This window comes from Varanus komodoensis, unplaced genomic scaffold (genome assembly GCF_004798865.1).
Source record: "Varanus komodoensis strain SLA01 unplaced genomic scaffold, ASM479886v1 scaffold5, whole genome shotgun sequence".
Taxonomy (NCBI): Eukaryota; Metazoa; Chordata; class Lepidosauria; order Squamata; family Varanidae; genus Varanus; species Varanus komodoensis.
Genome location: NW_025336087.1, coordinates 37,914,852 through 37,941,874, shown reverse-complemented (window position 1 = coordinate 37,941,874; position 27,023 = coordinate 37,914,852). Strand labels below are relative to the sequence as shown.

General features: G+C 41.0%; 1 protein-coding gene and 1 long non-coding RNA gene across 2 annotated transcripts in view; both read right to left on the bottom strand.

The window, feature by feature from the left end:
- The window catches only part of CDC42SE2 (CDC42 small effector 2), an 88,946-nt gene extending 70,997 nt beyond the window's left edge, over positions 1–17,949 (bottom strand). Inside the window, exon 1 of the mRNA XM_044446066.1 lies at positions 17,400–17,949. The gene's annotated coding sequence lies outside the window, so the exon portion shown is untranslated. The remainder of the gene's footprint in view (positions 1–17,399) is intronic.
- A 3,065-nt stretch (positions 17,950–21,014) lies between these two features.
- On the bottom strand, positions 21,015–21,842 carry LOC123031556. Its single transcript, XR_006416316.1, has 2 exons — positions 21,533–21,842; positions 21,015–21,284 (listed from the first exon to the last, which is right to left on the bottom strand). It is a non-coding gene; the product is annotated as an uncharacterized LOC123031556 (long non-coding RNA).
- Between the last annotated feature and the right edge of the window lie 5,181 nt (positions 21,843–27,023).

The following is a 27,023-nucleotide window of genomic DNA, read 5'->3' as shown; positions in this document are numbered from 1 at the left end:
GTGCACGCACTCTGACACAGTAGTGGATAAGGTTCACCTTAGACTGAGGGAAAGCCTACTTGATCATAAAACATCCAGGGTGACCGTGGGGCCAACTTAACCTTACTTGACAGGAATATGCGAAATAAATTAGTCCATGCATAGCCAACAGCTTCTGGTGAAAGGCAAACAGTGTATGACTGAATGTGTTAGTTGCCTCAACCTGTTCTGCTTTCTCAGTGGGAACTCCTGCTGCAACTCTTGATTTATTTTTTAGCTTAAAATTGTAGTTAAAAGTAGGTCAAGGCAATATTTGCTTATTCCTTCAAAAGTGGAGTAAGCTTTCTGAAATATTCTAGCTCCTAGCTCAAAGATGACAGTCAGTGGGTTCACATGTAAGGCAGTGTATCATTATGATTTACCATGATGTGATGGTTGAACCCACAAAGTGTCGGTTGAACCCATGAGGCATTCTTGGTAGCCTCATGGATGATCAATCTTACCATGGATGTTTTGCTCTGTTCCCTCTGAAGGAAGCCCTTCATTCCTCCCGGAGAGCCCAGAAAACTTGAAGTTGCAATGAGTCCCCTCTTCTGGGTAGTCACAACTGAGGCTAATTTTGGCTCACTGCAATTGTGCCTTTCATTTTTATTTATTTATTTATTTTTCGATTTATATCCTGCCTTTTTCCTACAAAGGGCTCAAGGCAGCTTACATCTCCTCCTCCATCTTATCCCCACAACAACCCTGTGAGGTAGGTTGGGCTGAGAGTCTGTGACTGAGAGTCTGTGACCAAAGTCACCCAGTTGGCTCCATGGCTGAGTGGGGACTAGAACCCAGATCGTCTGAGTCCCAGTCCCATGCTCTTAACCACTACACCACACTGGCTCATTCCCGTCCCCCATCACAAAAATCAGGCAGAGTACTGATTTTCACAATCCTCTTAAGGGGCAAGCATCAGCTGCCCCTTGAAAGAGTCTGGTGGTACCTTGGAGGGGTTTCTCATGCCTACCCACTATTTTTAATTAATTCTTTTGTACTAACAAATGGGTACAATAACATTAACTTCAGTGTTGCCCCCTCTGCAAAAAAGGGATTGTTCTCTGAAGCAGAACAAGGTCAACCTCTGGCCTCACATAGGGCCATGTGTAGGAGGTTGCTTGCTTGGGCACTTGTCAGCTGCACTCAGTGTCTGGCCACTTGGCAAGAGTAGCAAGGACATTTTGCCACTCTTGCAGAGCTACTTGCTTGTCGGGCTTGACTTATTGAGTCACGTTGTCCGGGTTCAGATAACATGACAGGCCATCATAGGTTAAATGTCTGCTACTACAAGCATTGGTCATTATCATGTTTGCCAACCATGATTGGAACCTATCATGGGTAACCACAAGTAGGTTTTCATGGTGCAACAACCAACTAATGACAACAGTTAATGGATGGTTGTTGTGTTGTACAAACGCAGTTACAGGTTCTGTCTCCAGTAAGGAACCTTCTCCTTTAGAAAAAATTGCCCTCTGTTGTGTGTGTGTGTGCATGCACATGCACACACTCACACACACAGAGCATTTATAAATACTTTCTAAACAAACAATGAAGTATATAAATAGATAATAAATGTATAATTTAATGTCTGTCAATCTTCCATTATGAACTCAGAAACCTAGTCTCCCCATCTTCCAATGTCTGAACTACCAGAGTGATCACAGCAACCTAAAAGCTATTTTAGTGTATTTTATTCTTTTTTAAGCAGCACAGTTCCTTTTGCCAAAATAAAGGTTATAGGAACTATCTGGCAAGTCACAGATTCCATGACAATATGCCAGTGAGCAGCATAGTGCTACAGCAGAAACTATTTTAGAGAACTGGAAAAGAGAACAGTATTCAAAGCAAAATATCACAAGTGCAACTGAGTCTTGTGATAGACAAGCAAGTGATTTCAGAACATAAGTTTAGAAACAGAAAATGTTAGGGAAGTTTGAAGTTTTCTTTTAAAAGTCAACCAAATAAATATAGAACATGTCAGTTGTTTCTGCAAAAATTAACAGTAAATTTTAACCTAATTAAAATGGGTAGTCTAATTAAAACTATAGTCCACCAGAATTTTAGATAGATTGTTCAATAGCTTTAGCAAAATCCAGTAAATCCAATAAAATAACTTCCTGATAAACAGAAAAAGAGGTTAGATCTATCTTATTTTAATAAGTATGTATGCATACATACTCTCAGCAAAGCTCTGTGAACTGGTAACTTTTGATGAATTATTTGCTGGACTTATTGACTTGTATCTAATTTGTCTTACAAAATTTAAATGCTAAGAACCATATTTAAAGACCATGCTACAGAATTGTTATTATGTTTTCATACTGTACTCATGGTTTTTGAATTCCTGTTATCTTACTATTGGATGGATTATCTTGTTACCACCTTGTTGGATATACTTAACCCTTTTGCATACACAGACACTCACTGTATACTTTCTCTGTCCTCTTATGCATCTGATGAGATGGCAGCTGCACCTATGAAACCTTCCTGAATTAGCTGAAAGTCATCTAGTTATACTTGTAGTTAGAACATATGCTTCTCCTTTCTTACTGTAAATAAGTACGGTGGGCCAGTTCCGGATTGGGTTTCCAAAGGGCTGGATCTAGATATTCCATTTGCTTCAATAGATAATTTTGGGACAAGGAAATTTAAAGGCAAAGTGGGAGGCATATCCAAATTGGGAACAGAGTGGGGGCAAAGTGTTAACCCCCCACCCCAACCTCTCTCTCATGATAGGCTCCTGCATTTACTTTACAATAAGTAAGACAGATATAGCTAGTAGCAACATCTTCAACATACCTTGGCATTTAGGTGCCATGATGTTTTTCTCCTCTTGCAATGCTACAGATTAAAAGGGTTATGTCATATATTTCTCTACTAAACTGTTCATAGCTGAAGTTTGTTTCTAATATCCCCCAAGCAAAGGAAACAATAGAGATAGTAAGCTGTAAGTTAGTTGATTTAACTTCAGTGGGACATATTACTCATCACTGATTTAAAAAGAAACTTTGCCTGAATCTAACCCAGAGTTAATGAACAAGTAGAGTGTACTTTTCTCCTTCTCATCCAAGGCTGGGCCAACTAGACAAGGAACACAGTAGATTAGGACAACAGTATTTCTATGATTTAGGGATGAAGTCTGCAGCTGGAAAATTGCACCTTTTAACCTTCGTGGAGAGTACCAGGTTAGCACACAGGTCCTGAGATTTTTCTCCATGCAATTCTCAGCAACAAAGTACAGGCTCAAAACATTCTTGACCCCCTCCGCCCCCCCCAAAACCTACCATAACAGAGAGTTCATGGCAGTTTATGCAGAAAGTGCTAGTTACGTTAGAGTACCCAATTCCCAGTGAAGGCAGGTTGAGGCATGCTACGAAGTGTAAGCATTTTTTCTGTCTAAACATGAATAAGATATTACTCTTAACTTCCAATAATTCATGAGTAGTGAATTTCTTTTGAGAAAATTACTACTGGCCAAAATAAAGCTCTCTGTTCAAGTGTTATCACTGATTCTGTGCATGTTCAAACTGGAAGAATGAAGCTGCACAAGCATTCTATACATACTTGGTAAAAGTGAGAGCTCCACAACTTAGCAGAAAGTCATATTATTTAAAAGCTGGTATCACAAAAGCTTCTAAGTTTTAAATGTCTTTTAGGAGGAAAGGGGGGAGGTGTTGGCAAATATTTCAAGCCTTAGTTGAGCAGTCTCATCACTCAACAAGTAGATTGTGTTGTGTTTAATAAATCAGGCACTTACACATGCTTCCATTGCCCAAACAGATTGTTACCTCTAGAAACTGCAACCTGCTTGGCACGAGATAAGCCCACCTATAATAGTTCCCTTCAAATATATTCTCTGGCACCAAGAATAGCAGCTCTGATAATGGACTATATATTACATGTAAGGTGGGATTTATTAAAGGTGGTGTGCTGTTTACAAGAACAAATAGATGGTTTCATCAAAGCTGTGGGATTAAAGAAACCTTTCAGACAGTGATCCAAGTAATTCTGAAACTGACAGAATTAAAGAAGAAACTACAGGGTTTCAAACTGATAGTCATAATGGCAGGTATGAGGCTAAACTGTGGTGCAAGGGGACTTGTTTCTAGCAATAGAAAAAGCCTTTTTCTCCAGAAATGTATTTTAAAGTTTTAAAATCCTAGCCCCACCATACATAGTATATTACAACTCCCATTATCCCCAGGTACAGTATTGCTATCCTGCCTGGGGATTATGGGGGCTGTGGAGCACCAGGTTGGGGAAAGCTGTTTGGGAGATCTGATTTTGTTACAAAATCAGTAATTTTTGCTGCTGGTCCAAGATTACAAGGTAGTTAATAATAGAGGTAAGTAATCTGAGGTTAAGCTCCCATCTTCCATTATACCTGTCCAACCCAATATATGGTAAAACAAATGCATCTGAGCCATGTAAACATCTCACGATTCCTGCACCACTCTCTATTGTGCTCCCTGCTCCTTTCTGTTTTACACACAAAACATCCCTAGGGAAGTCAACTGCCTTGTGCTTTGAGATTCATGTCTCCAGGAGTTCTCGCAGTATATCAATATTATCCTCCCTAACTTTAAAACTGAAACAAAATATTTTGCTCCAGATACACCAATTATACCAATTAAGCACTTCAAGCACTTCTAACCTGTACTTACTTGCACTTCCATGAGCTATATTTTATCTGTATTCTATCACTCGGGTCATCTCTTCTAACAGTGTTCCATAGATTCTTTAACATAATTCTTGATTAACTGGGGATACATAATGTTCGAATAGCAGTCCTTAGGTTATCTCTGTACTTCAACAATCTAATCTTCAACGTTTTGCATTTGCATTTATATTTTGTTACCCACTCCCTTCCAAGAGTTCTAGTTTCAAAGTGCATCTTAGTTCACTTAAATGGAGTGATTAGTTTGGCCTGTCTCATTATCCAAAACCCTATTCAAATAAACAATTAAAAAATGACCCATACAACTACAATGATGCCTACTTGCAAATAAATATCATTTGCATTTTCTCAAGGTCTATTCTGGGGTACTTGGTGACCTCCAGATGTTTTGGATTGCAGCTACCATCTGCCCCAGCCAGCTTGGCAACTTGTTAGGAATTACTGTTACCCAGAACATGATAAGGTCACTTACCACAATGCTTACCCCTTTACTTTAGCAAGGTAGAAAAAATTTTCCATAGCCAAAACAAGCAATGAGCCTGGATCCCAGGCTTGACTCTACCAGTAGGAGAACTGCAGTTTGCTTACTTTCCAAATTCCTGATAATATGCTGGAGTGTTGATGCAGAAAGTCTGGAATACTCCATGTGGAGAAAACAAACTTGTTTCCCATTACAAGGAGTATCAAGGAGTACCATGACTACCACAAGGGACATGGGAGAAAATGTGAGAATAACAAATCTGAGTATGATGGCACCTCTAAGACTAAATGTAAACTGCAAGTGATGAACAGCAGATATTTAACTAAGTGTTTGCCAACATGTCTAGTATGAGAGCTGAAACTTAACTCTGACATTAGTATGGGCTTAGTCTCAAAAGTGTTTTGGGTACAAGTGGACTCACTTCTTCATACTTCGATCAGCCCAGGGTATTCAGAAAGCTCTGTCTCACACTGTGCAGAATCCTCCTTCGAAGCAAAAATGACAAAACTGAGGCTGCCATACTTGGAGTACATCACAAGAACCTTACTCGAGAAGACAATAAAATTAAGGGAAGTTAATAGCAGAATAAGAAAGGGAAGAATAAATATAAGATGGACTGATTCCATAAAGGAAGCCACACAGCTCAGCTGAGCTGTCAAGGACCCAACATTCTGATATTCATTCACTGGGTTACCATAAACTGAAGTTAGTAACAACAATGACAGCAACAATGACACTATAACAACAACAACTGGTCTGCTAATCTACAAAGGGTACGATCCAGTGCCCTCTCTACTCAGTGCACACAAACTTCCAAACTTGCAGGCTTGTATGCATCTAATGCATGGCGGGCAGTGTCACAGTGGCATTTTTTGCCACCCTACACTATGCCTTCTGCATGTCATTTTCAGCCATCTAGATGAAATGCCATAGAGGAAGGGGGAAAGGAGGCTGTGGTGCCATTTGGATACAATGCAAGATCTCATCTCCACCCTTTCTCCCCTCCAGTCTCCTGACCTGCCTCTGTTCTTCATCACTGAGGCCAATGTCCAATCTCAGACATACAACTGGCCCAATTCTGCCTGTACCAGCTATGAAGATGGCAGGGGTTCAGTGTCTGCAATCTCAGCTTCAAGTTCATAGGATCTCTGAATAATTTTATGGTTCCCCGGCCAATGTTTGGAGGCCAAAGGATTGCATCCTATAAATATCCAGACTAGTGTGCAGCATGATGGTACACTGATATTATGCAAAAGAATGTCCAAGAGCCAAGTATGAGGAATATAATTATTGGATACTAGTATTGCACGGTAGAGAATGCATGACCAAGCATATGGCAAGGAAGGAGGGGTACATTCCTACTGCTCTGTTGTGTTGCAGTCCTTGCCATCACACAGTTACAGGAGTTATACAAAATACCAACCTTTATTAAAATTCCTCCAGGCATCAAGAGCTACAAAAACTCTTTTTACAGACAAAGGTGAAAGTAACCTGTGTCTTCCTAATAGATGCATTTGGTAAACATGATAATAGTTCCTTGTGGAAAATTAAGTACTGCAGTCTCAGTCCTACTAATCCAAATTCAATTGTAGAAGTGTTATGAAATCTACTTTTAAAAGCATGAGAGATGATGCACCCTAGAACTTTGGTCAGCTCTCTTATTTAGTAAAGATTTATTGTGGGAATATGACAAATTGTGTAGGGAACCAACAATTTTGCTTAACTTTTGCTATTATCTCCCATTGTTTCACGATTTTACCAAACATGTATTAGCACCAAAAGGACAAAAACTATCATTAGGTCCTTTAAAAGAAACATGAAAGAGAAACATACATTATTTTAGAATGCATTCTCTATGCCTTAGCCTACACTGTGGACTTTAATCTGGTTTATAAAAAAGATTTCCAACTAAATGACTTGCATCAATGCAATATTTCTTGCAGACTGATCAACTGCATGATTTACAGAGTCAACATAAGATTTTCAGTAGCAATAAAGTTGTATTTTCCCGCAGTCAAGTGTCTGAAATTTATAGGAGACTGCTTTTAATAAACAAGCATGGTACAAAGACTTATGGATCAGAAATCTTCTCTCCCTTCATAAAAATTGCAAAAGTCCATATAGCTAATAAAACATTTAACAATTTTCTTATGTACAATTAAAAAGAGCAAACAATTAAATATTCTTATGAACAAACTAGTCAACACTTTAATATCTAGAACAGTATCATGAACAGTTTTTAAAAGATCCACATACAAACACCAAAGGACAATTTGGTGATTAATTTCTTATTTTATTATCTACATATGCCATGGCATACACCTGCATTAAAATGGATGTAGTAAAATGTGACAATGACATCCAACTTCTGTCAGGATGAAGGGCAAAAAGAGAAAAGATATAATCTCCCAAAAAGTATAAACTGATAATGCTGTAGTGTTTTATAAGCCATGTGTTACCTCCAGCTATTCAGCAAACAAATGACTTGCTGTCTTTGGATCCTGTTTTATACACAGAGAAAACAAATAGCTCATTGTTCTGCAAAAAAACAGTTGCAGAGAATTAAACATTTTATCCCTACTTGTGTCTTAAAGTACCACTACAAATACTCTACTGTGAAGATACATGAGATAAGATTTAGAACAAGAAATAACCCATCATCTTGAAGGAACCTCTCAACCTAACTATTCCAGAAAAATAGTCACTTTTAGCAGCAAAATGATGACAGCAGAAGCAACAACAGTGAAATGTCAGAGCACTAAATGGTTTATTTGTGGCCTGCTCTTTTGCAGGTCAACAGGTTACTTCATTCAATGCATGAAGTAGACCAAGATAAAATAGGCATATAGAAACATGGATAAATTGAGATCAATTAGGTTAACAAAGTAAATGCTAAAGATAACAGTATTACAACAGATAGGGTGGCTATGTTCCTACTTTACAGAAGACAGGCGTACATTTATAGGGCCCTAGGTTTGTGCAAAGATACATAAGAAGGCTGCACAGAAACCTTGGAATTGTCTAGAAACAGCTAGCACCTTGATAGCAGAAGGGGCAGGCACACATCACCATCTTTGTCTCTCTGGTGAGATATACTGTATTGTTAGTAACATCATAGTATTTCTAGATTAGTGCCTATGCACTTAAATTAGCATATGCAAGTCAGTGTCCTTTTTGCTCCTTTTTTGATGATGCATGTATCCACACTAAGAATACATAATCTAAGTACTGAAGTACTAAATAACATGGATACAGTATAAACCTGTGTAAAATGATTTAACAGAGTGGCTTATCCATAGCCTTACTCAAAACCTGGCCAATATTAACCAAATCAATTAATTACGTCCAATTATGTACTTCATGTCACTGATCCTGTTTCATTATCAGCAAGACTCTAGACCAAGTTACACACTGATTTCCACAGAGAAATCATTTTGGGGAAGCAATTATTGCCCCAGCATATTCACAGCTACAACTATCACTTCCTAGAGACAATTCAGTTAAGCATCACAGCAAATTTTCTGGCTACTTGTAAAACAGGTACTGGGGATTTAAAAATAATAGTACATATGTGGCAGATATTCCAAACCTCGAAGCATCCCTTTAAAAGAGATGGAGCTTAAGGTTAATGTCATACTTATTACCACTCTGGGTTGCTTCACAAGTTGGTCAGGCATATACGTTTTACATCTGGTGAACATCCAAAATGAAATGTATAGATATTTCTCTATCAAATTCCATTTGATTTCTTAACTGTCTTGACTGTGCATCTGGTGGTAATCCCACCCGGAGAGCCTTTCTAGCTTAAGGGCACGATATAAATCTAATAAATAACTAAAAATAATATCCCTGAACATCTTTTGCTGTGGTTGCTCAAAATCAAAGCAACTTGAGCCACTTTACCTTTCCCTCTAAGTGTTCCAGAATTCATCTCAAAATACATATGATTAGAAGAAATAAGCTAAGATGAAACAAATCATTTGGAGCTATGCTTATAAACACAGGAAAAGTGATGATGTTTCCTTTAAGATTTATCAAAAACACATGAACTGGAGGCTTCATTTCTAATTCTGATGCATCTGTCACTTTGAAGGAAAGAGGACCTTAACTGCTTAAAAATTCTTTGCAAATCTCATTTAAAATTCTAATACAAATAAGCTTAATAGAGTAATGAAGATGCCACACTATTGATCCAGCTACCAAGGGATTAAATGAAGTCATCCTTGGCTTTGCATCCTAACAACAACAAACCAGGAAAGATGAAAGTGGGTTGGAATTGCATCTTTAAAATGAATGCTAATGCTATTAACAAGGGTGATAACTGGTAGCTTCTATTACAATTAGTTGTTCATTTACAAGGCAGAGGTTAATTGATTTATATGTGCAATCCATTTTCCATTACATGTTTCCAGGACCTAGTAAGGCTTTTATTCTTCAAAATTATATATAGTTGACCCACTCTAACACCTTTACATAATATTATTTTCCAAAGCACATTATTACCAAATCATTTATCTTTAAAACTTGATGGTAGCAAAAAAAGACATGTCACTCTGAAGCAATCTAAATGGGTCACTTACATCACTGTTGCTGTTTCTCTGTTTATTACTTAGCTTGTCCTTCCCTTTCTACTGAGGTCTTTTCGTGTCATATACAAAAAAATACCATGATAAGATGTTGAAAAAGCCCCTGCTGTCTTTCTGTCACGACGAGACACAGTCTTTGCTCACATAATGACAATTCTAGTGAAGCAAGCTACAGTAGAGCTATGACAAGCAACGTGGGGGTCAGAATTACTGAAATGCCACTAGACAGATTGTTTTCTCTTGCTGTGGGCGTCGCAATGAACTTATGAGCTTAAAACCACTGCAATGTTGCCTGAACTATATTTTTGTATGTCAGATAGATATATAGCTACCCAAGCCCATTTTTAAGGATAACATCCTGTTCCTTACTAATCATGTTCAGTTCAGCTGGCTGTACAAACACATAACTGATGCCAACTTCATGCCCTAAGTTTCTAGGCTTCATGGTTTGGAGTAAACAGTATCTCTTCAAGGGCCAAACCTGCAACAGGAAACTGTAAGAAATTAGAGGAACAGACTTCTCAGGCCTATATATTCTTCTGTTCATACAAATCCCTGCAACAGTATTCGCAATTCAGTGTAGCACATTATATTTTTAAAAGATTGTGTAAGCTGAACAACTGTGTAGAACAGCCATGTCTTATTTCTGAGCAACTGGGATTTTCTGGCATAGGATTGGACTTTTCTGGCATAAAGAATTGCTAGTATTAGTTGTAACTAAAACCTTGTAAAGCCGACAAAGCTATTCCCTACAAATTGCTCAGGATATCAGTGGTCACATTCACATTGTTTCCAGAGTTGAGCAATTCCCTTCTCATAAAAACTACTCACTTCTATAATTATTCCAAATGAAATTAGTGTCCATTTGACCGAATCTTCTTCTTCCTACACATTATGCCAGGAATTGGCTGTTCTATATTCCTTTTCAACAAGAAAACATATTATTTTTTTCCCTTCTGGTGGTCCATCACTCCTAAAGATATAGAAAAAATGGACAAGAATTATAATGGAAAATGTTGAAAATATAACGAAGTAGTGGTGGTGGACTTGCAATAAAATAAAAGATTTTGGGAGCTGAACATGTGGAAATACAAAAAAATCCTTTTAAAATTAACTTTCATATAAGTGCTAAAAATTTGCTTTTGAATATTATGCAAGAGACTTTCTCAAACAATATGTTATCATTATTTAAATATATGACAACTGAAGAAAGAATTACAATTTCTACATGGAAAACAGCAGAATGCTCACATTTGGAGATTGGAAAAATAAGTTGGATGACTATGCAGTAATTGCAAAACTAACTAATTATGTAAACAGAAGACTGAGCAAAGAATTAAATGATAAATGGAATTTTTACTTTATGTGGTTTAATATAGAATAAAATTAAGCTTGTGAAAATATTGTTGATGATTTATAATTGATGAAGTGATTGGAAAATTTATTGGTTTAGAGAGTTACAATTATCTTTTTTGTGAGCTCCAACAAAGTACTGATTGACAGAATGACAGAATTGGAGCGGGGGAGGAATTTGCTAGGTTATGAATTTATATCCTTTGGTATTATTTCTCCTTTACATTTTTCTCTTTTCTGTACTCTATTTTTTTAAAGAAAACAATAAAAATTATATTAAAGGAAATCTATAAGATGTTGGTACAAGGCAAAAAGAAAAACAGTTACTTTCAGTATAAAGATGTTGATTGGGTTCACTCAGTAACCCATTGTGCATAACCAGCCATGATAGGTTGCTTTGCTTTGCAAACCCAGACAACTGGTTGGATTGGTTTTGGACAACAAACCATTCTAACAAACTGTCTTATTCTAGAGGTTGTTGGAGCCATGTTGGGTTGTCATGTCATTGGAATCTAGGAGACCAACTCCATCATAGATTAAGGAAAAAGTGAGTGAGTTTCTCAGCAAGGGTAGCAAAAGCCCTTCCTGCTCTTGTTGAACTTGCTTGTAGCACCACCAGTAATTGCTGATTCATCTATGCCTGAGTGACACTTTGGAACAGCCATCACTGGCTCACCCTTCCCCCACAATCATCACACTTTTCAATCACCATCTCTACTTTTCCCCTTTTTCCTTTTTGTAGTGTCCAGTGACAGTCATCTCCCCTCACCAAGTTTCCAAGCAGCAACTGGAGCAGCTGTCACTGATCCTCTGACCTTTCTAAAAATCATTTTTGGGGTCCAGAAATGTGTGCAAATAGTTTGGCATTTTAAAAAATATATATAATTGTTCTGACTGGCAGTCCAAATTTACACAGGCTAGTCAAAATAGTGGGAAACCTCTGACTAGCCACAAGGCAAATTCTTGTGTGCCCAATGTTCTCATAAGTGTCTCCTATCAAATTGCAGAAGGAAGCATCTATGGACATTGATACTGTAAGGCTGCAACCACGTCAATTTCTTTCTTGGTTTTTTGATTGACAATTATCAAATGGCAAGCTGTCAACAAAAAGTCAAAGCCACAAGTAGATCTTTGCTTGTGGTGACTGCATCTCCATCTTTCAGGTGTGATCCTCTAATTTCCCACCATTTCTCAATCCTCTTGGCCAGTGATGGTGAACCTTTTAGAGACAGAGTGCCCAAACTGCAACCCAAAACCCACTTATTTATCACCAAGTGCCAACGCTGCAATAAAACCTGAATACCGAGGTTTTAGCTTAGAAAAAGCAACTCACAGTCAGTCCAAGCAAATGGCAGCGCACTGACCGGCCATGCGAAAGCTCGGACGAGTTACAGCTAATGAGTTGCGGCTCGTGACATCATCGCCTGGCACCACTACTCCTTTCCGAGCATGCGCATTGCCCCTATGTGCGCTGTTATCCAGTGCTCGGCTGCTGGGGTGATGCTGGGGCAACTTGGCTCATGTGCCGACAGAGAGGACTCTGCATGCCCTCTGCAGCACACATGCCATAGGTTTGCCACCACTGCTCTAGGCACTCCAGAAAGTTAAGATCTGTGCCCCTAAGCTTTGCACAAGGACTTCCGTTTAAAAGCTGTCAAAAGAAAAGGTTTTTATTAAGGATTTCTGACAAGGCTAAACAGTTGGTTTAACAGATTACATGGCTGCATATGAAGTCTGTGAAAACAACCTTGATGTTGATCTAGTTTTCTTGAGGTAACTAATTTTTGGATCAAGTTCCTCAGGGGTAAGTTTCATTGAACACTGTAAAACTTACTTCTGAGCAAACATACAGAAGATTGCACTGTAAGAAATATTTGTTTTCTGGTGATAATAGGTATTGCCAAAAAAAGTCCACACATATGTCTACTGCTAACCATGTACCTAATATTTCTCAGCCAAGGAGACAAGTTACGCTGTATATATCCATCTGTATATACTGGACCCAACTGAGGAAGTGTTTCCTTAATTTAAAAGAACTTACTATAAAGTAGTATAGTATTTAACAACCTTATCACATTCCAACACTTATCCTTAACACAGCATGTCTGAGCAAAGGAGGAAACGTCAGTTAAAACCTAAACAAAATGAAACAACTGTAGAATAATTAAGAAGTGGTCAATGTTGACATTACCAGAGGTACACTCAAAAATAGCTGAAATTAGGGTGAATATACAGTCACTTTGTAATTGAAAATTAAATAAGAAATTATAACTATTTGGGCAGTTATACAATATTGATTGTCAACCTATAAAGCTTCATTTAGTGGATGGAAACTGAATGAGCAGGATAATCCAAGGATCAAAATTGTGACCACATACTAAAGCCACCGCCATCATCATCATTACTTAGTACTATGGACATGCACAGAACTATGCAGAGAAAGAACAAAAAGGGAATTTAGAATCTAAGACTTACTTAACAGAAGTGGCTGAAGTATAAAAGAAAGAGAGATTTTTCAGTTGCACATAACTGGGGTTAAGTCTCACCAGGGGATGGAAGCTCAGGAGTTTTGACAAAAAGTGGGTCACAGAAAAAGTAGGTTTTAAGAAAATATCTGAAAGGAAAAAGTGGCACTACATAGATGAATGGTGAATAATCTGTGGTCCCAAGGTTGTTTTGGCCTACGACCCCCATAAGTCCTAGACAGCAAAGCAAAGGTATGATGAAAAATGTAGGTCAAAACTTCTAGAGGGCCACAAATTGCCACCTGTGGCATAGACTCTAAGTCAGACAAAAAGAGGGTAGTGCGTATGGAGCTGTTTAAGCGGGCGGAAGATCTTGGGACTGCTGATGATGGAAAATAGAAGGGCATATTAGGATATAAGCAAGGTACTAAGAGGGGCAAGCCCATGGAAGAGGCTGAAGGTAAGGATGAAAGGACTATGCTGGATCCAGCGCTGACAGGAAGCCAGTACAGGGATTTAAGTACAGTCTGGCATTTTCACAGGGACTGAAGGATTAGAAGTAATTATTTTGGTTGCAGAGTTCTAAACATGGGGCACGAGGGCTAAGATGTACAAACTGAGCCTCAGCTTAACACAGGACCAGCCTAACCAATCAGCAGACAGAAGCAACTGTCTCAGATGGCAGATGCTGGGAAAAAGTGATGGCAGTACCCAGGTGCTCTTGAGACCACTAACCATTGTCTGCTCTTGGGGGACAGAGCTGCATCTCCTGCTTGGCTTGGCCCATTGACCTAGCCTGCTGCAGCCCTGCTGCCTTCAGGCATGATGGAAGATACCATCCTGTGGCTAATACTGAAGCCAGTTTAAGTTGCCAATCTAGTCGGCTTTGGTATGGAGGTGGGTGGTGGGCATGTCATCCTTTGGCTTGGGCCAGTCCTAGGTTAGCAGTTAATTTTATATTCTCTCCTTTACAGCTAAGCTACTGAAAAAGCATGCCAACAAAGCAAACATATAAGATGGGACAGCAGTGCTAGACCAGTGCAGTGTACTAATTTGTGGGGCCTCACATTGGGGCATGAGAGAAACCAGGATGTGACACCATTACAGAAGCATAAATTAATATTTCTATGTTAGCAATAGATGTAGCACAGCATGGTGAGAAAGGGCAAAACAGGAAGACTTGCCAACAGTGAAAGCTGAAGATGCAGCTGACTGTGAGTATAATAACATAGTCTTATTAAAGTATTTAAAATATCAACCATTAATGCACACTCTGGTGCTGTCCTCCCCACTTCCTTCTGTAGATCTGTCTGACTCCAGAACAAGAGCAAATTTCAATAGATATAGCATCTTAGCTATTCCAGGAAGGATCACTAGAAAAAAAGATTAAAATGCCCTGCTGCAGTGGAACCCCAGCATAACACTATCATGATCTAGGAAGTCACCACAAACTGGAACACAATTTCTAAGTCTCAGAATTGTGCAGGTCTATCATCTGTTTCATAACATGCAAGCAGCCATGCCCATGAATTCTGCCTTCATCCCTATACAAGTGTTAAGAAATTGATACAGAAAACAGCTTCCTAATAAATAAACTGATCAAAAAAGAGCATACCTGGTGCAACCATGTCCATCTGCAAACATATGTTGGCCTACACTCGTATCACTCTATATAACTTTCAATCGGACAGTAATCTGGAAATGGTTGCAGGCAAAATATTCATAATTACATAAATCCTTCTGCTGTAAAAATCCTTAGTAAAAACATGAACTCAAAATTTAAAAAAATATCTAGCTAAATACCACCTGCTTCACTGCTTCTGCTTTTAAATCAGAGTAGCAGGTACATTACAATTACCTGAAGATTTGTCCATGTTATTGAATTTTAACATATATGTGCTTCTAAGGTAAGTCTTCTCAAGCATATTCACTTCATGCATCAGCCAATATCTGGAACTACTGGGCAGTGTGTGTGTGTGTGTGTGCATACTTATATTTAAAATTACATTAAATTGTTCATTTACAAACTAGAAACTATATATTTTGCAGCCTGGGGAAATCATCAGCACAGATAAAATCCATCAGAAAAAGCTAAGCTGCAATCTTAAACACATTTTCCTGGGCATAAGCTCCATTAAACACAGTGGAAGTTTACTTCTGGGTAAATATACACAGCGTAAATGTGTGGCAGAAGACTGAAGCTTTAAAGTCAGCTAGAAACAAATTGCACTTCACTTCATAATTATTGTATTTATACTAAAATAACTTCATATATGAATATATATTGATTATAATCATAAATCATAGCATCTAACTTATCAATTAATTTTATGGGGAAGTCTGACACATACTACTAGCTTGTTTCCACTCCTATCATATTTGTCTTAGAAGCATACTGTTTTGATAAGGGAAATTATCAACAAAAATTAAGCCCAGCGTAGCCTTTCCTTCCCTGCAAGACACAAGAAGAGGACGCAGGGATATTTTTCTACACATGCACAGCCCAAAGTCCTGCTTACATGGACTGTCAGTACTGCTGCATTACAGAGCAGTCACCACACCCTCTCTCCCAAGGAAAAAAAAAAGTAAAGCCTCCATTTGTCCTTCAGCCCAGGAAATAACTGACACCGAACAACCTGTTCAAAGCACCACCTTCCTCTTTCACACACATGCAGAGCCAGAGCCATGTCTTCAAAATTATGAAATGGTTGATGCTTTCCACTTCTTCCAAGTACAAGAGGCTCAGTACTGAAAGGTCTTTCCCCCCATTGACCAGGCAGCATTTCTGATTAAAAGCATCAATATGGTCACAAGAAAACCTATGCTAGAAGGAGAACTGACATCCGGCATATTGAGCCACTGTAAATAAAAAGGAAGAAGAGGAGGGAAAATAACGTGCACAGGTGCCTTTTGCTGAAACTCCATAAAAAACAAAAACAAAGCACCAAAGTACAATATATTATTTCAGTGGAAGAGCAAAGGGTTTTGGTCCTTTGCTTGATCCATTAGCCAATCCCAGGATTTAGATATGACACCAACCTCTGTATTTTATAAACTGCAAAGGTACAAACAAGCTTCTGCAGAAGATGGCAGAAGTATAAACACGCATCCTATTTCAGACCTTTCCTTCACAAAACATCCCTAGCTAGTTCAGCCGGCCACACACACACACACACACACACACAGACAGAGAGCGAGACGGCGTGAGAGTGCGTTCCCCTTTGCGACCGAAAGGTTCGTTTCGACTCCACGTTCTTTGCCGGCTATTTCCCATTCAGCACCCCTCCTTTTCCTCGGAAGGAAGGAAGGGCAGCGCCATGGAGCAGAGAAATAATTTTAAGCAACAACAGCTACTGCTACTACACCCCACCGTAGCACCCTGATCTCCTCTTCAAGATGGAACAGGGGACTAGTGGCGCTTTGGTACCGACAGGCACGGGGAGGCCTCGCACTCCGTGCCGCTGCGGATACGCACGGGCGGGACTCCCCCGCCTCGCAAGAGCACCTTCTCGCTTCCAGCGCCGCTCCCCGCGGGCTGCCACGAGACTTCCCCCGGCTGCCCACCTTTGCAGCGTCCTCTCTCGCCTGGAGCTGGGGAGAGCCAGAGCACCCCTGTTCCTTCAGCGGCTCCTGGTTGCTGCGGGGTTGCGGGGCGGGGGAGGTGGGTGGCCGGTTTGCTCGAAGCCAGCGAGCGCGCGCGCGCTTACCTGGTCTCGCCACCACCCCCACAAGCCATGCATGAGACGCGAACAGGCGAGAGAGACACGGGAGAAGGCGGACGCGCGGAAAAAGGCTCGCTCTTGGCTGCCACTCACCTCTCACCCCGCGGGCACCTCTCGGTCTCTCCCTCTCCGTCTCCCCTTTGTCTGGCTTCCACTGCTGCTCCTCTTCGCACCGGCGGCGCCTTGTCGTGCTTCGTTTCGGCTGCACGACGGCTAGCGGATGAGTCTCCTCCCCGTAGCTCTGGGGATGGCGAAGAACGAGAGGTGGGCTGCTCTGAACCTACGCCGGCTGCAAGGCAGGCGGGGTGGGAACGGCGGGAGGAAGGCGACGCCGCCGCCCTCAGTGCCTTCCGTTCACTTGGCGGTGCAAGGCGAGCGCTGCGTCTCCCGCCGGCTGGCTGGGCTCGCTCGGCTCGAGCGCGGAACCCGGCAAAGCCCGCGGAAAGGGCGCTCCCCGAGCGGCGGCAGATGGATGCGGACCCCGCTGACGCCCCCCGCCCGTCGGAGCGCCCCGGCAGCGGCGGAGGGGCGGAACCTACTCAGCCCGATGACACAGAGCGAGTGCCCCCGGAGACGCATGGAGGGGCTGCCAACGCTCTGGCGCCGCAGTGGACTCAAGGAGAGCAGGCGCGCATGAGCGGCCTTCGTAGCCCCCGGTGGGGGAGGGCCGGCGGCGGGAAGGCACCCAGCGCGGGGCACGCGCGGAAGGCCGCTGCCCTCCCCAGGGAGGGGCTGCGCTGTCAAACGGCAGTGACCCTCGGGGAAGTTGGGAGACGTTCGCACTACAAACTCATGCGGGTTGAAGCTCGTCATAGCCTCCCCCTCATAGGATTCTGGGAGTTGTAGTTTGGAGGGAGAATTCCGCCAGGGAACCTTTCATTCCCCCCAAATGAGCCGGTAACGCAGACTTCCCCAACCGGGTGCCCTCCAGGTGTGTGGGGCTGCAGTTCTCATTGACCACGCAGCCTGACAATGATGGGACTTGCACGCCCTCACAGCTAGAGGGCGACAGGCTGCTGGAACGTATGCTGGGGGGCTGCACAACTTGTTATGGTGATGAAACTGGTTACTTGAGGAAGTTAGCAGTAAGTTGTAACTGTACTACAAGTGCAATATCAATATCTGGCTGTTCATCAGTATGTGAAATTCACCCTCTTGTTTCCAGGCTGCTTTTGGAAACTTTGGGCTGTCGTGTGTCTTTATAGTGCTATTTTTTTAAAAAATGGGGTCTGTACCTAGCAACTACTTAGGTTAGCCATTCTGTCCCTTAACCAGCTGCCTTCCCAGCATTCCTGTCTTAACTGCACCACCCACAGCATACAGTCCAGCTTCACATTAGGATTCTTACTCTTCAGAATCCCTGTTTCTACCTCCTGCCATTGAGCTCCTTTTCCCTTCACTTTCCTTCACCCTGGAACTTGTTGTGCTAGTCCTCATCCTGACCCTCTGCCTAGTTTTAATTCTAACCAAACTGGCAGATTCCCCTTTCCTGGCAAGAGTAGAGCTGCAAACAGTTAAACAACTCATTTGAGCAGTGTTGGAGCTTTCCAACCATAAGCACAGTGTGATACATACTTCCATACAAATAGGAGCTACACAAATATCAAACAATGAAACAAAGGAGACAGTTTTTATAGAAAGTGAATTGAATACAGCACAGCTTGGAAAGGAGGAAGCCTTGGGGAAACTGTGTGAAAACAGCTAGTAAGCATTAACTGTACTAATTGAATCCACATCCATTTTGGGGAAAAAATAATCATAGTATCTCAAGCTGAAAAATAAAAAGTCTCACATGGAATGCCGCTAGCAATGTTTCCTTAGTGGTATTTCATTTTCCTTCTCATCTAACCTCTTTCCACTTACAATCTCATCCTGGGCCTTCATTGTCCTTCCTTGCTTCTCTTGATGAGTTTGTGTTGTGCTGCACAGATGGAGTCGCAGTTTGCTGAGACTTAGCTACTCTAATGTCAAAGAGCTGGAGGGCACACAAAGGTTAGATGAATGCTAACAGGGAAAGAAGGATTTACCCACCTTTACATAGGAATCTCAGATCAACCAGAAAATTTAAATTGTTGTTATTATTAGCAGCAACATTAATTTCATTCGATACTGCCCATTAGCCACATCCCTCTGGCAGTTCACAACAATAAGCATAGATATAATAGTATTAATCAGTTAATACTATAATGGGCTTTAAAATCACATTCTGTTGATGCTGTAAATCAAGTGAGCTATTTCAGACACTTTCAAAGGTCAGTCATTGGAAACAGACAAAAAAGCCTCTTGCCATTTATGGTATGAGTCCTTCTCCCTAGCCATCTGATTCTGTGCTCACAACCACTGTTGCACTTACTCCAAATATAAACGCACAAGGGTTTTATCCAACATTAGTTCAACTTAAAGTAAACATATTGAGATGAATGGGACTTCAAGTTAGACAACACTAGATATAATTCTTATTAATTAAAATAATCAGGAGCTACTTTTTTGTACTTTGAATTCCTTTGCTATACATTCAAAATTATGGCTAAAATTAGCTAATTAAATTAATCCTATGCATATTTTCTCAGAAGTCTGATTGAGTTCCATAGAGCTTGCTCCCAGGAAAATGTGCTTCTTTGCAACCTAAGTGATAGCCAAATTAGTGACTATCTCAACATCCTTATTTCATCTATGGAACTTTCCAGACCTTCCCTCCTCAGGGACACAGTCTCAAGATATTATCTATCATTCTAGATGAATATACAACATATACTGCACTCATGTTTACACCGTCTAACAAGGTGTACACCGCAAGATTATTCTCAAGTTCCTCAATGTTTGATAAAACATAACTGTCGTCATATTTAATCAACTAAAAACTCAATCCCAGTTTTATAATTCACAGCATCTAGGCTTATTTTCACAATTGATTTTAGACTTCATCTCTTTCTTACAGTTCAGTCCCATGACTACTCAGAAGTAAGTCTCATTCAGTTCATAGGATTGCAGACTTGGACTCAACCAACTAGTCCTAGGGCTTATCACTACTGGGGATAAATTGCCATCCATAAGATAGGGGGAGGCTGCAAAAGAACTTGCCTAGTTCCTCCTTTATCATAAAGTATTAGAGTCACACTTTTGTTTTCTCTTTCCCAGCAGTATAACCTCAGTTTACTGTTCTTCCTGATTTTCTATAGTTTGCCAAAGTTCATAATTTCCCCTATATTTCTGCTCTATCTCTTTTTGCAACCTTTTGCAATTTTATCTTAGTAAATTTAGTATGTTTGAACCAGAAGGCCACACTTTTAAACAAGTAAACCTGCAATCCTAAACACACTTCCTAGCCAGCAAGTTCCATTGAATGCAGTGAGCAAACATGCCTAGGATTGCATTTTTCATAGAAAATACTCATACCATATGCTGTTACATACGTGGTACAATCAATGTGCATGGCATTTTAAGGAGCAACAAGAAAGGGATAGGTCTCTGACCTTGAGGAGCTTACACACTAAAAGCTAAAAATCAATATAGGCGAGGCAACAGAAGGATCAAAGAAAATGTAAGTGAAAGCTAACAGGACAATGTACCCTTTGTTTGCTTTGTCTGCTTGCATTCCACCTTCAACTACTATCTATTAATAAATAGATAAATCAATCTAATTGCTCCAGAAGATAAACATTTTAATCAGGAAGACACGAGCAAATAAAGATGATAACGACAGAATGCTTTAGAGAAACCGAGTATTTATTTTCAGCACTGTAGTTTTTACTAATACATTACAGACCTGTAATGTCCAGCTGATCACATTTTGTGCAGTTGTAAAAAAAACAAAACCAAATTGTTCAGTGGAAAGTAGGTTTCGTGCAGTTTGGGCAGATGAGTTTCATCTTTTTATTGTTTTCCATTCGAAACTTTCTCAAGGGCACTCATGCATTCGGGACGGGGCGGAGATTGCACCGGATGCTTGTGCACCTGAAAATAATGCTCAGAATAAACCTGGGAAAGAAGCAAAGAAAGTCTCACTTTTTGCACAGCTTGCACCTGTTACTTCGCTAAAGAGGCTTTTTCGCTTGCCACACATAGAACAAAATCATAGGGAAATCATTTCTAATGATGCAAACATACAGGTAGACCCGCACAAGCTGCCAAGTTTAAGTTTTGCACTTGAATAATAGATACAGGAGGCGGGACCAAAATTAAAGTTAGTGGCACGCATGAGAAATGCTTCAAAAGCGCCTTTGTACCCCCACTGGCAGGCAAAGAGAGCAGCTAACACTCTTCGAGCGCCATCGGAAAACATCGTCCGCCCCTCCCTTCGAGAGCAGAGAGGCGCGGCGAGCGGTTCCTGTCGCCGTCTCCCTTGGCAAGGGCGACTAATCGTTGCAGACGTTTTCTTGCCGCAAGCGGCTTACGCTGGCGTGAAATGGGGGACAAAAAGACCTCTACAACACGCAGCTGCAGCAGCCAGTTCCGCTTGTCAAGCCTTGCACACCGAGCTCCATCCACACTTCCTTCCGCAGACGCCGAGGATTCAAACAACCGTCGCAGCAGAGTCGGAAAGAAGTGAAGCGCCGCCTGGCGCTCAGACGAGGCGCGCAACTGCTCCTCTTGGCTCCACCTTGCCGATCCATACTAGAAATTCTTCCCTCATTCTTCCCTCGTAAGTCTAATTAGGAAGAGGGTGCTGGAGAGAAAAGTAATCTGTATTATTCATAAATATAGTATAGAGATGCATTAAAATGATTAAAAAGAAATGTTCAGTTGCTAATGCATTGACTTGCAGTTCTTTGTCTTCCTTCTGTCTTCTTCAATATAAAGAAAAATCTCGAAGCAAATTTCTTAATACAAATATCAATAAAGAACAAGAGAGTATTTGAAAGCAGAGAATTTCCTTATAGAGACAGGAATAGATCTAAAAATAGATCTGAGTTTTGATGCATAGTTAATTTTCTTTTTTTCTTTTCCTTTTTTTGTCTCTATTGAATTATAAAGGAGGTAGGGAATTCCTTGGCCAGGTCAATCAACTGCATAGACTTTCCACCTCTTAATTCATACTAGAGTTCTGTCCTGTCTTTAGCCTATTGTTTTTACCCTTTTACCCTCCTGCAAGGAAATGAAGGCAGTTACTTTCTCATTCATCATCACAAGAACCCTGTGAGGTAGGCTTGGCTAAGAATCCCAGATTGATTGAGTGTCAACCAATGAGCTTCATGGCCAAAAAGCTTCATGTGCCCTCACCTTCTTGGTTAAGTGGGGACTCGAACTCAAATGTTCCAGGTCTCAGTCCAGTGCTCTCACTGCTACACCACAGTGGCCCTGCGTACTTGTGTTCTGAAAGAACAGGATAAGGTGTTAGTGTACATCTCTCCTATGCTTCTGTGCCTGCCTGTGTCCCCATCATCCTATTTGACCAAGGTATCCGAGCAGCTGCAGCAAGGTATCTGTTGTAGCAACAGCGCATCTTACATTTTAGCAAGAATTACTGAGGCTGCTATCATACCATAGTGTACTTTTCCTTTGAGTGTTCTCATCTATTTAAGTCAGCCCACAGCTAAGTGGCTGTGGTTTTCGTTTGGCAATCTCCTTTTCTCCTGCAGTTTTCCTATGCATTCTATACAGCTCTTGCTCATCTAATATTAATATCCCATCTTTTTCCTTCAAGAACTCAAGGTAGCTTACCCCTTCCTCTCCCCTCCATGTTATTCTCACAACCTGCTGAGACTCAGTGGCTCATCCAAAGTCACCCAGTGAGCTTCATGGCTGAATGGAAAGCTGGGCCTCTCAGTTCCAACACTGTAACCACTACACACACGGGATGCCTGTGTATTATCAAGGTTGAACTATTAATAAAGCTTTCTCAGAATCCACACATTTCAATGGTTTCTGGCTTAGGTGGTTTTTTTCAATGTACTTGCAGAGCTTGCTCATGTCCAAAATTTCCGGACCAATGCAGGTTCTTGTATGGTTTCTCTCCTGTGTGGAATATTCAGTGAAACAGCAGCGGTCCAGGCATACACTTTGGCTCTGTTGAACTACTTCCTGTGTGAAACTCCCTCCTGATGTTGCAGAAGATATAAATCAGAAATGGAAATCACGTTGCCTTCCAGATATTCAAATTAATAATCATGCTTAACATGCCTCATTCCAGTCCTTCTTCATGTATCAAAAATGCAATGGCAAAGACTGTATGACTAAAGGACTAAAAGTTCCTTTGGTGGAAATACTCTTTAACAATGTAATTCTGTATGTGTCTACTCAGAAGAAAGGCCCACATTTTCAGTGCAAGTGCATAGTATTGTTTTATAAGCTAGGTACAGAATCTCTATTAGCTTTCTGCTGCTATCTGTGCTCCTTCACCCTCCTTTTTTCACTGTTTAGAACCATAATTTAATTGACATAATTTAACTGGATATTTAATTTATAAATCCACAAGCAAAATCAAATTTAGTTGACAGATGTGTGCTACTGAAAGCTGGCTGGCAAATACATTTTGGCCCCAGTGCAAGCTTCCTATTATTCCATTCCTTTATTATTTCACTGCCAGTTGCACTCCCAGTATATGGTGACTCAGACATTGTTGGCATTTTTTGATATGGAGCCAACTTTCTAGTCTAATTTGGACAATTTATATTCCCAGCTACCAAAAAGGATGGGTTCTTTTTTGAATACACACACCCATAAAGAAAAACCAGACACAAAAGCCCATATATGGGCACAGGTCTGTTGATGTGCTACACGCCAAGGGTCTTGATGTTATTCAAGGCAAATGCTCAGAATGGTTGCTATATGGCATTCCCATGCACCTTAGTCTCTCTTTTCACTCTGTCTGGTGATCCAAGCCTAATATTCTGGACCGGTAAAAGATGGTACACGGAGCCGAAAAGGAACTTCTAGCAGCAATTGTCTTGGTTTGGTGCAAAGTCAGAGGGGCAATTTTATTTATTTATTTATTTATTTATTTATTTAGCACTTTTGTATACCATCTTGTAGCCACATGGCTGTCTAGACAGTTTCCATAATGGTATCAAAAAGCTAAGTGGCTGATGAATTGCTGACCTATATGCACAGGGTACAGGATCAGTTTCCCTTTGGTCCAGTTGCACCAAGATCCTGGAATGTGCATGAATAAAGCTCTTTGGCAGGGCAAATCATGTTATCTAGTGCGTGCTCCAGAGTTTTGAGGGTCCTTGCACAAGTCACTTTCAATGAGGCTCAGTGAGAGTCTTTCAAGCATTGGTATCAGCTGCCTTTGTTCCGTCTTATCATCTTCCTCATCACAGCTGACCACCATGTGTTTGCTTGACAAGCAGAAAGCCAGTAACCAGGCAGGCAGGGACATCTACAGCTTCTAATTGTTTGGGCTGGAACGATAGAGTCAGGAAAACAAGGAGGTGGCAATAGGGAAGAAGAAGAGTGAGTTGAGGGAATTCCTGTGAGCGAACCCATATGTGCCTGTCTGCCCCTTCAGGTCTGAGGCAATGGCCCTTCTCTGGGGGCCCTCCTTGAAGGAGATTGGGAGGGTTGGGGTTCTTCTCTGCGGTGAGCCCTGATTGTGGAATACACTGCCCAAAGAGGTTTGCCTGGCACCATCACTTTATTCTTTTTGACACCAGGCTAAAACCTTTTTATTTTCCCAGTATTTTAAGGTTTGATTGTTATTTTAATATGGTTTTTATTGCTGACTGGTCAAGCATTTGATTGGGATGCTGTGTTTTGTTTTATTTTTGTCCTACTGTTAAACCACCCCAAGACTACGGTAAGGGACGGTCTAAAAAAGTTTTTATTAATTAATAAAACCCTGACAAGTGCCTGACTGTGCTTACCCTTGACGTGGGACTTACTGTTATCGCCTTTCCTTCTTGCTCTCCAGGGAAGCTGTAGCTCTGGGAGGAGAGCTAGGGATATTAAACAAAGAATTAACTCCATCAAACTATTACTTCCGAATGTGTTTAAGTCATGATAACACCAATAAAAGACTTAAAGTGCCCAGGAGGGCAATGGCAGGCTGGAAACTGGATTCCAGTTGTAGCATCATATTCTTCACTATTTCAGGAATGCTGAAGCAGCTCTCTCCTGTTTACAGTTTCATCTCTGTCAGCTACCATACATGCATGATTCTATCTCCCACAATTTTAGAATTCTTGCATAATTCCCCCACCCTTTGTGTTTGATAGAACCCATCAAATGAGGAAAAATCTGTGCCTACAGCAAAAACTCTGTAAGTGGACTACTGGCAAATCCACAACTTAAATATTACTTTAGTTACTCTCAAGGCTGAGTCTTGTGAATCATTTCTGCTGACATGAGACAACACGGTTCCATTTGATATGGAATGAAATTCATTCTGGGAATAACTCAATAAACCTACAAAGGGCAACAGTAGTTTCTTTTCTGTCTCCCAAAAGGATGTATTGAAAAAAAGAGAGAGATGCAGTCTTAAATTATCCATGTCGTCTCATGTCAACTGAAAGGACCATAGCTCTTAAGAGGGGGGTCCCGTTACTGAAAAAGATGTGCAGTCAACTTCCTAGTCGCTCTCCATTAATGTTTGAGACCCTGCTTTCGCCCAGTCACTGCCATGCAGTTGAAGCTTGTGATCCAGGTGAGAGGATCAGAATCTGCCAAAACAAACAGTGGTTTTAAATCTTTTTCCTTTTCAGGAATGGCTTCCAACTCATCTTGTCTGCCCTACAATCAAAGAGCATTTGCAGGGGATTCTGGAACTGACCAGTATGGTTCAAGCAGAGCGTTGGCCACGCATGTTGTATCTCACCTTTAAGTGTGGCAAAGTAATCTAAACTGTCCTGCCTGAACCAAACTGCAATCTGCTAGAGAGGCTCGGGCATGGGGCAGTGTAGAAATGAAATGAACTTCTAGCTGGAGTAAGCTAAGAATTTCAAGGACTTGCAGAAGCCTGAATCGAGAGGTGTGTACACTGTGCAAGCCTCTAAAGTAAGCAAATAAATTCATAAATTCATAGTAGTTTTCTAGCTCAGAGTAAATTTGTGCCAGCAGAGAATTCCAGGCTTCCCTCTCCATCACCCTCCCAGCCTAAGAACACCTGAGGCCTTACATTCCAAATCTTCCTTGCCTTCCCTTTTGCTTACCTGGCCAGCAGTGGTGGTATGAGTGTAGAATATGCTTTTACCCCCCTCTCCTTTGCTCTGGAGGAGAGGAGCAGAGTGACTCTTGGGAGTTGTTGACTTCCCAACAGCTCTTTTGATAGCACCAGTCTACTTACAGTGGGGAGAAGGGAAGTGTTTCCCACTCTGTATGGTCAGGTAAATGAAGGAAAAGGCATTGAAGGTGAGGTAAACTAGCGAGATGTCATTTTTGCCTCATATTTTCTTGGAACGTGTTTTCTCCCCAAAACTGTGGAAATAATTTGGTCCATGTCTGAATTAATCTGAGGAGCACTTATACATCCCTGTTATGAACACAGATCATGTCCTAGAAGACACCCAATGCTCCACTTAGGCACTGGCAGATCAGTATCAATACTGACTGAAGATTTATTGACTGCAGAGTAATTCATTGATTGGATCTTCTGTTTTTCATTTGCTGCTGCTTACCTTATCTTCTCCTTCATGGATCACTGCCTTGTCGTGGCGAAGGGGCTTGCGTAGCTCAATGAAGCTATGAGCTATGCTGTGCAGGGCCACCCAAGATGGACAGGTCATAGCAGAGAACTCAGACAAAAGGTGATCCACTGGAGAAGGAAATGGCAACCCACTC